This window comes from Triticum dicoccoides, chromosome 5B (assembly GCF_002162155.2).
Source record: "Triticum dicoccoides isolate Atlit2015 ecotype Zavitan chromosome 5B, WEW_v2.0, whole genome shotgun sequence".
In the NCBI taxonomy this organism is placed as follows: Eukaryota; Viridiplantae; Streptophyta; class Magnoliopsida; order Poales; family Poaceae; genus Triticum; species Triticum dicoccoides.
In genome coordinates this window covers 2,500,701-2,510,367 of record NC_041389.1, presented here as the reverse complement: position 1 = coordinate 2,510,367, position 9,667 = coordinate 2,500,701, and positions in this window count along the sequence as shown.

The following is a 9,667-nucleotide window of genomic DNA, read 5'->3' as shown; positions in this document are numbered from 1 at the left end:
CGGTGAGCCCCCCCTCACCCCCTGAAAATTGACTGACCCAAAAGTCGATTCAGTCGACTGAAGTGTAGCTAAATCGGAGCAGCATCGCAAGCAAGAGCAAGAGCGAGAGCAGCATCGTGAGCAAGAGCAATAGCAAGAGCAGGCCAGGCAGGGGACCGAGAGCAAGAGCAGAGCAGCAGCGCGAGCGAGAGCTAAAGTAGTAGCAGCTCCTACTGATGTGGACGTCACCGCCGAGGGAGCAACATGGAGGAAGTGGCCGGCGAGGCCACCATGGATGGAGCCACGCCGTGTCGGCTTGGGACCGAGCGCCAATAGCACCGTGAGATCGAATCAAGAAGAAAATGTGGAGATTAGTGTACAACCTCTTTGGTGGCGCCGATTAGGCCACAGCTTCATCCGAGGAAACAGTGATGATGATGCTCTTCCGGTGGTGCAGGTGAAGACGGCGGTGTGGGAATGGAGGTGGCGCGAAAGACGAGGGGAACGTCGGGGCAGCTCCTTGGAGGTGGAGGACGGGGTGGCTGAACCGGCGGGACCACGAGATCGACGACGGATCCTCATCCGGTACGGTGGATGAGGGACATCGAGGTGTTGCTGTGGACGACGCCGTCGGGGAAGATGCTCCGACTGGGTGGCAGATGGAGCTGGGTGTGGGGTTTCGTCGCGGGTTTTCGCGGCCTCGGTGTACGAATGGGTGGGCAGATGGGATGGCAGTGGGGAAGCATGGCTTAGAGATGCGCTCGTCCGAAATGTCGGGTAAGTTACAAAAGTACCCCCACCGAGGCGGTTCTTTTGGTTCAGGGGTACCACGGGCATTTCGCGTGTCGGGATTTCACAGTAGGTGGGAGTTTTCGCGCGCCTTGTAATTTCGGAATAGCAAGGCGCGGGTTGAGATGGAGGGAGTTGTCGGAGCACAATGAGACAAAGATATATCTTAAATATTTCGGGCTAACAAGGCGCGGGTTGAAGAGGCGGGAGTTTCGCAGCACGATAGACAAAGGCGGTAGCTTGAATTTTCGGCATAACAAGGCGCGGCTTGAAATTTCGGAAGAACAAGCTTGACGTGTACCAAAAAAAAAGACAATTTGCACCTCAACACGCACAACACACACACAAACACCATTTATACTAGAGTAACGTACACGTGCATTGCACGCATGAGATTTGGCAACCAAATTATGAATAAATACCACATTATAGCATGCAAGCTTTGAGTCATATATGTATGATGTAGATGTTCGTTTAATTCTTATAGTTCATTTCATTCAAAATCATCTAGTTTTTATAAGAAAGCTAAACTATTTTAAGCTTCATGGAATTGTGCGTTGTAAGACATAAAGTAAAAACAAATAATGGCAAATCATGTAGAAAAACATTTGGGCAATTCTGATACGGAAGATTCTAGAACAAATAGGAAGTGCTTGTGTTTTGATGTTTGTGCATTATGCCTGAGTTCAACCATGGAGTCTTTTAGATTATACACATGTGGCGAAATCTGGTGGAATCTAGATGATATCCAACGGCCAGTAGTGCTCAAATTTGCCATCTTTGGACCATCGGATTCACCTCATCCAACGACCATCTTTCAAAGTTAAAGTTACCCGCACACAATAAAAAATATATAAAATATTATATATATAGGGGTATAGATATAGATATGTGATGCGAAAGCCGCCCATCATCTCCAATTAGAATAGGGTGTCCATGCACGGATGCGACGTGGGCAAATGATGTCTGCCATCGGTATCTCAAATTCAAATCAGTCTGACCTTGTTCAATGTGTATACATTACAACATGCTCGTTTCCAAACCACACCGTGCATATCTCCGTTATATTCATGCATGCATGGGTTTCAAACATCAGGATCTCTTATTTTTCAAAATATTTGAATTCAAATTTACATTGATTATGACCTCACCTATTCTTTTACACCCACACAGTAGTCTTCTCTTTATAATTGTACCACTAACTTTCTCTCGTGCATGCATGCACACACACTACCAGTCGGCATTATCCATCGCACACATGCAATCTTTTTCTTCAGTTTGGTCTCCCATGAAGGCACACACCCACACACATCCCCCTCTCCATCATATCGGGCATTCTTTATCTCTCAAGCGTGCATGCGCAACAATCGATGTTCCTCTATGTATGTGTGTATATAGCTAGGTCTTTCACAGTTTTCCACACAAACCGATCAATCGATGTATCCAGTGAGGTCTCACCCTCTTTCCCACGTCCACATCGATCAATCTATACCTCTCTATACAGGATTAACATATATAGCTAATACACCCACATTAATTATATATCCAACGTCCCCCTCTCATCATCCATGCCTTCCGCTTCATCTCTCAGACGAGTGCACAATGGCGAAGACAGGGGGCAGTAAGGGCCCTGCCCTCCCCCTTAACATCACTATATATCGAGGCTAATATGAATGTGATCATTAGACAATTGATGCTAAAATGGTTTAAGTTCATGAATTGACCCTCCTCGTAAAGGATTAGCAATGCTTGGCCCCCTAGCTCATTTATTTTTCATGGCTCCGGCACTGGGTGCAACAGCGCACGTGTTCGCCCCCTCTCTCTAAATATCGATCTCGCACTTGTGCATTCCTTCATAGTCTCCCTCCACTCGGCCCCTCACACCATCTTCTAGCCCCCCATCGGATTTTGCCAAATGTACAATCTAGCAGACTCCATGGTTGAACTTAAGCATAACGCACAAACCTCAAAACAACAGTGGTTCTCTGTTGTTCTAGAAACTTTCGTATCATAACAGCCCAAACTTTTTTTAGTTGAATTGCCAGTATTTGTTTTTACTTTATGCTTTACAACGCACAATTCCATGAATCATAAAATAGATTAAGGGCTTCTTTGATTCAAAGGATTCTCAAAGGAATTTTGGAGGATTCTAATCATTAGGAATTTTTCCAATCTTGGTTGTTTGATTCGTAGGATTGTAAACCATAGGAATTTTTCCATATGATTCATTTGCACTAGATTTCATAGGAAACATCTACTTACCGTTTTGGGGTCCCAAAGCAATTTCCATGGTTGTCGAATCCCAAGGTGTGCTTACACGTTGGTCGTCAAGACTCGCAGTTTGGGCCGATTCTGGCCCGTTTCTTGAATTATTACTTAGTTTTGGGGTCCCGAAGTGATTTCCACGATTGATGAACCCCGGGGTGTGTTTACGTGTCGGTCATCAACACTCACAATGTTGGCCAATTCTGGTCCGTTTCGTGGACTAGTACCCACCGTTTTGGGGTCCTAGAGCGATTTCCACGATTGACGATCCCCGGGGTGCGTTTAAGTGTCTGTCGTCAACAGAGACGGTTTTGGCCAATTCTAGGCCGTTTCCATAGTATTTGAACACCAAGGTGCGCTTACGTGTCGGTCATCAACACTCGCAGTTTTGGACGATTCTGGCCCGTTTCATGGACTATTACTCACTGTTTTGGGGTCCCGTAGTGATTTCAATGATTGATGAACCTGGGGTGTGTTTACGTGTCAGTCATCAACACTCGCGGTTTTTCTCGATTCTGACCCGTTTCGTGGACTATTACTCACCGTTTTGGGGTCCCAAAGCGATTTCCATGGTTGTTGAACCCCACTGAACGCTTGCGTGTCGGTAATCAATAATCGCAGTTTTTGCTCGATTCTTGTCCGTTTCGTGCACCATGACTCATCATTTTGGGGTCCTAAAGCGATTTGCACGATTGACGAACCCTAGTGTGCGTGTACGTGTCAATCATCAACACTCGAAAATTTTGTCGATTCTGACCCGTTTCATGGACTTTTACTCACCGTTTTGGGGTCCCAAAGTGATTTCCATGGTTGTTGAACCCTAAGGTGCGCTTACGTGTCGGTCATCAACAATCACTGTTTTTGGCCGATTTTGGTTTGTTCCGTGCACTATTACTCACCGTTCTGGGGTCCTAGAGCGATATCCACGATTGACTATCCCCGGTGTGCGTTTACATGTCCGTCGTCAATAATCACAGTTTTGCCCAATTCTGACCCATTTCATGGACTATTACTCACCATTTTGGGGTCCGAAGCGATTTCCATAATTGTTGAACCCCTAGGTGTGCATACGTGTCTGTCACCAACACTGGCAGTCTTGGCTGATTTGAGCCTGTTTCGTGGACTATTAATCGATGTTTTGGGGTCCCCGAGTGATTTCCACTATTGATGAACCCCGGGGTGTGTTTACGTGTCGGTCATCAACAGCCGCGCTTTTTTGTCGATTCTGACCCGTTTCGTGGACTATTACTCACCGTTTTGGGGTCCCAAAGCGATTCCATGGTTGTTGAACCCCCAAGGTGTGCTTACGTGTCGGTCATAAACACTCGCAGTTTTGGCCGATTCTGGCCCGTTTCGGGCACTATGACTCATCGTTTTGGGGTCCTAGAGCGATTCCCATGATTGACGAACCCCGGAGTGCAGTTACGTGTTGGTCAACAACACTCACAATTTTGGCCAATTCTGGTCCGTTTCATGGACTACTACCCATCGTTTTGGGGTCCTAGAGAGATTTCCATGATTTACTATCCCCGGGGTGCATTTAAGTGTCTATCATCAACACACACGGTTTGGCCAATTCTGAGCCGTTTCGTAGACTATTACTCACCGTTTGGGGGTCCCGAAGCAATTTCCATAGTGTTTGAACCCCAAGGTGCGCTTACATGCCGGTCATCAACACTCACAATTTTGGCTAATTCTGGTCCGTTTCATGGACTACTACGCACCGTTTTGGGGTCATAGAGTGATTTCCACATTTGACGGTCCCCAGAGTGCGTTTAAGTGTCCGTCGTCAACATAGACGGGTTTGGCCAATTCAGAGCTCTTAGGTGGACTATTACGCACCTTTTGGGGCCCCGAAGCGATTTCTATAGTGCTTGAACCCCCAGTTGCGCTTACGTGTCTGTCACCAACACTGGTAGTCTTGGCCGATTCTAGCCCATTTCGTGGACTATTACTCACTGTTTTGGGGTCCCCGGGTGATTTCCACTATTGATGAACCTCGGGGTGCGTTTACGTGTCGGTCATCAACAGTCGCACTTTTTTGTCGATTCTGACCCGTTTCGTGGACTATTACTCACCGTTTTGGGGTCCCGAAGCGATTCCATGTTTGTTTAGCCCCCAAGGTGTGGCAAATTCTGGTCCGTTTCGTGCACTATGACTCAATGTTTTGGGGTCCTCGAGCGATTTCCACGATTGACGAACTCCAGAGTGCGTTTACATGTCTATCATCAACACTCACAATTTTGGCCAATTCTGGTCCATTTCGTGGACTACTACCCACCGTTTTGAGGTCCTAGAGCGATTTCCATGATTGACGATCCCCGGGGTGCGTTTACATGTCCGTCGTCAACAATCACAGTATTGGCCAATTCTGACCCATTTCGTGGACTATTACTCACCGTTTTGGGGTCCCGAAGCGATTTCCATAGTGTTTGAACCCAAGGTGCGCTTACATGTCGGTTATCAACACTCGCTGTTTTGAACGATTCTGGCCCATTTCGTGGACTATTACTCACCGTTTTGGGGTCCCAAAGCGATTTCCATAGTTTTTGTCCCCAAGCTGCGCTTACATGCCGGTCATCAATACTCACAATTTTGGCTAATTCTGGTCCGTTTTGTCGACTACTACACAACAATTTCCACGATTTATGGTCCCCGGGGTGCATTTAAGTGTCCATCATCAACACAGATGGTTTTGGCCAATTCTGAGCTGTTTCGTGGACTATTACTCACCGTCTTGGTGTCCCGAAGCGATTTCCATAGTGTTTGAACTCCATGGTGCGCTTACGTGTCGGTCATTAACACTCGCAGTTTTTGACGATTCTGGCCCGTTTCATGGACTATTACTCACTGTTTTGTGGTCCCAGAGTGATTTCCTCAATTGATAAACCCCCGCAGTGCGTTTACTTGTCGGTCATGAACACTCGCGGTCATCAACACTCACCGTTTTGGGGTCCTGAAGCGATTCCATGGTTGTTGAACCCCCAAGGTGTGTTTACGTGTTGGTCATCAACATTCACAGTTTTGGCCGATTATGGCCCGTATCGTGCACTATGAATCATCATTTTGGGGTCCTAGAGCGATTTCCATGATTTACGCACCCTGGAGTGCGTTTACGTGCCGGTCATCAACACTCGCGGTTTTTGTCGATTCTGGACCGTTTTGTGGACTATTACTCACCGTTTTGGGGTACAAAAGGGATTTCCACGATTGACGATCCCCGTGGTGCATTTACATGTACGTCATCAACACTCATAGTTTTGGCCAATTCTGACCCGTTCCGTGGACTATTACTCACCGTTTTGGGGTCCGAAGCGATTTCCATAGTTGTTGAACCCCATGGTGCGCTTACGTGATGGTCATGAACACTCGCTGTCTTGGCCGATTCTGGCCCATTTCATGTACTATTACTCACTGTTTTGGGGTCCCGTAGTGATTTCCACGATTGACAAACCCGGGGTTACGTTTAAGTGTCGGTCATCAACAGTCGCATTTCTTGTCGATTCTGACCCGTTTCATGGACTATTACTTACCGTTTTGGGGTCCCAAAGCGATTTCCATGGTTGTCGAATCCCAACATGTAATTACGCGTTGGTCGTCAAGACTCGCAGTTTGAGCCGATTCTGGCCCGTTTCTACTTAGTTTTGTGATCCCGAAGTGATTTCCACGATTGACGAACCCCGTGGTGCATTTACGTGTCGGTCATCAACTCTCACAATTTTGGCCAATTCTGGTCTGTTTCGGGGACTACTACCCACCGTTTTGGGGTCCTAGAGCGGTTTCCACGACTGACGATCCCCGAGGTGCGTTTAAGTGTATGTCGTCAATAGAGACGGTTTGGGCCAATTCTGAGCAGTTTCCATAGTGTTTGATCACCAAGGTGCGCTTACGTGTCGGTCATCAACACTCGCAGTTTTGGACGATTATGGCCCGTTTCATGGACCATTACTCACTCTTTTGGGGTCCCGGAGTGATTTCCACTATTAATGAACCCGGGGCGCGTTTACATGTCAGTCATCAACACTCTCGGTTTTTGTCGATGCTGACCTGTTTCGTGGACTATTACTCGCCGTTTTTGGGGTCCCAAAGCGATTTCCATGGTTGTTGAACCCCACTGAGTGCTTACATGTCGGTCATCAATAATCGCAGTTTTTGCCCGATTCTGGTCTATTTCGTGCACTATGACTCATCGTTTTGGGGTCCTGGAGCGATTTCCACGATTGACAAACCCCGTTGTGCGTGTACATGTCGGTCATCAACATTCACAAATATTGTCGATTCTGACCCGTTTCATGGACTATTACTCACCGTTTTGGGGTCCAAAGAGATTTCCATAGTTGTTGAACCCCAAGGTGCGCTTCGTGTCTGTCAACAACACTAGCAGTCTTGGCCGATTCGAGTCTGTTTCGTGGACTATTACTCATCATTTTGGGGTCCAAAGCGATTTCCATAGTCGTTGAACCCCATGGTGCGCTTACGTGTCGGTCATGAACACTCGCAGTCTTGGCTGATTCTGGCCCGTTTCATGTACTATTACTCACTGTTTTGGGGTCCCGTAGTGATTTCCACGATTGACAAACCCCGGGTTGCGTTTAAGTGTCGGTGATCAACAGTTGCTTTTTTGTCGATTCTGACCCGTTTCGTGGACTATTACATACCCTTTTGGGGTCCCAAAGCGATTTCCATGGTTGTCGAATCCAAATGTGTGCTTACGCGTTGGTCGTCAAGACTCGCAATTTGAGCCGATTCTGGCCCGTTTCTACTTTGTTTTGGGATCCCGAAGTGATTTCCACGATTGACGAACCCCGGGTGCGTTTACGTGTCGGTCATCAATGCTCACACTTTTGGCCAGTTCTGGTCCGTTTCGTGGACTACTACACACCGTTTTGGGGTCCTAGAACGGTTTCCACGATTGACGATCCCCGGGGTGCGTTTAAGTGTATGTCGTCAACAGAGACGGTTTGGGCCAATTCTGAGCAGTTTCCATAGTGTTTGAACACCGAGGTGCGCTTACGTGTCGGTCATCAACACTCGCAGTTTTGGACGATTTTGGCCCGTTTCATGTACTATTACTCACTCTTTTGGGGTCCCGTAGTGATTTCCATGATTGACAAACCCCGGGCTGCGTTTAAGTGTCGGTGATCAACAGTTGCATTTTTTGTCGATTCTGACCCGTTTCGTGGACTATTACATACTGTTTTGGGGTCCCAAAGCGATTTCCATGGTTGTCGAATCCAAACGTGTGATTACGCGTTGGTCGTCAAGACTCGTAATTTGAGCCGATTCTGGCCCGTTTCTACTTTGTTTTGGGATCCCGACGTGATTTTCACGATTGACGAACCCCGGGGTGCGTTTATGTGTCGGTTATCAATGCTCACAATTTTGGCCAGTTCTGGTCCGTTTTGTGGACTACTACCCATCGTTTTGGGGTCCTAGAGCGGTTTCCACGATTGACGATCCCCGGGGTGCGTTTAAGTGTATGTCGTCAAGAAAGACGGTTTGGGCCAATTCTGAGCAGTTTCCATAGTGTTTGAACACCGAGGTGCGCTTACGTGTCGGTCATCAACACTCGCAGTTTTGGACGATTTTGGCCCGTTTCACGGACCATTACTCACTGTTTTGGGGTCCCGGAGTGATTTCCACTATTGATGAACCCGGGGCGCGTTTACATGTCAGTCATCAACACTCGCGGTTTCTGTTGATCCTGACCTGTTTCGTGGACTATTACTCGCCGTTTTTGGGTTCCCAAAGCGATTTACATGGTTATTGAACCCCACTAAGTGCTTACGTGTCGGTCATCAATAATCGCAGCTTTTGCCCGATTCTGGTCCGTTTCGTGCACTATTACTCATCGTTTTGGGGTCCTAGAGAGATTTCCACGATTGACAAACCCCGGTGTGTGTGTACGTGTTGGTCATCAACATTCGCAAATCTTGTCGATTCTGACCCGTTTCATGGACTATTACTCACCGTTTTGGGGTCCAAAGTGATTTCCATAGTTGTTGAACCCCAAGGTGCGCTTCGTGTCTGTCAACAACACTGGCAGTCTTGGCCGATTCGAGCCCGTTTCGTGGACTATTACTCGATGTTTTGGGGTCCCCGAGTGATTTATACAATTGATGAACCCCGGGGTGCGTTTACGTGTCGGTCATCAACAGTCGCGCCTTTTTGCCGATTCTGACCTGTTTCGTGGACTATTACTCACCGTTTTGGGATCCCAAAGCGATTCCATGGTTGTTGAACCCCCAAGGTGTGCTTACATCACTAGTAGAAAAGAGGGCTTTGGTCCACCCCGGGTTAGCCTATTAGTCCCGGTCCAATCTAGAACCTGGACTAATGGGGGAATTAGTCCCGGTTCGTGCGCCCAGGGGCCCCGTGGGCCATTTGTCCCGGTTCGTCTGGACCTTTTAGTTCCGGTTAGTGCCACGAACCGGGACTAAAGGGTGCGATGCCCATTAGTCCCGGTTCGTGCCACGAACCGGTACTAATGGGGTTTGAGGCATTAGTACCGGTTCATGGCACGAACCGGTACTAAAGGTCCCATTTTCAAACTCCACCCCCCTGTGTGGATCGCCTTTTCAGTTTTAAAAAAAATAAAAGAAAATGATGAAAATGTCAAAAAAATAAAAGAAAA